Here is a 2,484-nt window from a genome sequence, read left to right as displayed (position 1 = left end):
GGAGGGGCATGCCATGCTGCACAACGACTACTTCGCCGGCGACGCAACACATGCCGACAATTTTCGGCGCCGGTACAGGATGAGCAATGGGATGTTCATGAATATCCTCCACGGTGTTCGAGAGTTCGACCCCTACTTCAAGCTCAAGCTCGACGTTGTAGGCGTTCTCGGGTTCTCGTCGATTCAGAAGTGCACCGCCGCCATGAGGATGCTTGCGTACGGAGCACCTGCCGATAAACAGGACGACTACCTTCGCATGAGTGAGTCTACTGCCATTGAGTGCATGTACAAGTTTTGCCGAGTTGTGGTGGGAAAATTTGGCAAATACTATTTGAGAGAGCCAACTGAGGAAGAGACTGCAAGGATCATGGCACAAAATGCTGCCAGAGGATTTCCTGGAATGCTTGGAAGCATCGATTGCATGCACTGGGCATGGAAGAACTGCCCGTTTGCTTGGCAAGGTATATACAAAGGCCGTCATGGATATTGCAAGTGTGGTGCTTAAAGCTGTGGCAGATTATGACCTGTGGATTTGGCATTCTTTCTTTGGCATGGCAGGGATCACACAATGACATCAACGTGTTGCAGCTAGCCTCCGGTGTTCAGCAGACTAGTGGAAGGGCATGCTCCACCATGCAACTATGAGATCAATGGCCACGAATATACCAAAGGCTATTATCTAGCCGATGGTATATATCCAAAATGGGCCACTTTTGTCAAAACAATCTCGAATCCATAAGGTCTGAAGAATTCTCACTTTGCTACGCGACAGGAGGCTTGCAGGAAGGATGTCGAGCGGGCATTTGGTGTGCTTCAAGCACAATTTGTCATTGTCCGGTACCCTGCTCTAAGCTGGTCTCACGACCAAATGTGGGAGGTGATGCAGGCTTGTGTGATCATGCACAACATGATCATCGAGGATGACCGCAAGAATCATGCTAGGTCACATGTTGGTCCCTATGAGTGTGAAGGCCCTCTTGCGGAGGTTGATCATGAGTTGTCTGCAGATTTTGCTGATTTTCTCGCCATGCACGCAGAGATCCGTGACAGCAATGTGCATGAGCAACTTCAAGCTGATCTCGTTGAGCATTTGTGGAGGGTCAAAGGAAATACCGTGGCACCTTGATGTAGCATCTACCCCTATTTATTATATTTGTTTACTTGTTTTATTGTTTGTTGTAATTTAATTTGAAAACAATCCTCGCAAACATTTTTATTCATATGCTATATTTGATAAATGGTTCTGTGTTAAAAAAAAAGTAATTTAAATGTTTGGGGGCGGCGTTTGGGGGACGCGGCTGGGCAGCGACGTCCCCCAAAGACAGCACGAACAAAACACGTCCCCCAAACGCTCAATCCGGCGCGGTTTTGGGAACGCTTTGGGGGACGCGGTTGGAGATGCTCTTAGGATTCAGAAGCTGGAGGTGATGCATCAGTGAATGGAAGGAGCACGGTTCGTAGGTTAAGGTTTTTGATGTTTGGCCTCCTAGCTAGTGTCAGCCTACTATAGCATATTTGCCACCTCAACTAAGTTGAGAGCATATTTGCCACCTCAACTAAGTTGAGAAGAATTGCAGGTAGCCTCTCTACGACCCTAATCCATGCTGCGCAATCAGGGAGGTCTGAGGAACGGCCAAACCAGTGGTTCTGTAGAACAGTTCAAATGTTGTGCTGCAATGTTGAGTTCAAAAACATATCACATGCAGCATTTTAGTTAGCCTGATCAATACCGAGTACTACCAATGATGCCAACAATCGGTGCTAAATTTATATTACTTCCCACATGGTTTTAAATACGTTTTACTACACATGACCAAAAAGATGAGATAGTTCCTAAGTACACCTTTTGCACGCGAGAGAGACAAAGGTAATCCCAACTAAAAAGTACAAATGCACCCAACTGTGCTTGTTTCAAGGCATCTATGGTCAATACCATGCTTATGTAGTATAGTGATGCAAAGATGGCTTGCACCATATCTCTTTCAACTTTATGTAATTCAGAGAAACGATCCAACAATGAATGGAGGCCTTGGTGCTCCTGGTAGAGATTCAACGGCTAATCCTGAGTCCCGAGTCATGTCATAAGCCCTATTTTGAGAGAGATGGATACATCCATTCAGTAGACAATGGGAGAATAACAACACTTCTACCAATCATCTGCTGGATAAAAGTATGTTTTTCAAAACACATATATAAATTCCATAGTACTGCCTGGTAGATCAGCAGCTAGTGCATACATGAGAAAGTTCATACATGAGGTACTGCACTCCAAATGTGGCCATCTTATTAGTAACATCATTTACTGACAGCCTATAAACGAAATGTAGATGTTAGATCCATAAACCAAACGAATCACGGGATTTTATGCACATGTATGTAAAAAAATAGAGAAACTGAATTTTCTAAACCAAAAAAAGATGGCCAATTGCCTCAAATGAGCAAGACAATATATTATCCATTGCCCATCCAGGTTTTAACATAAAC

Source organism: Lolium rigidum, chromosome 1 (assembly GCF_022539505.1).
Source record: "Lolium rigidum isolate FL_2022 chromosome 1, APGP_CSIRO_Lrig_0.1, whole genome shotgun sequence".
Classification (NCBI taxonomy): Eukaryota; Viridiplantae; Streptophyta; class Magnoliopsida; order Poales; family Poaceae; genus Lolium; species Lolium rigidum.
The sequence above is the reverse complement of the archived record's forward strand: the minus strand, read 5'-3'. Positions refer to the sequence as shown.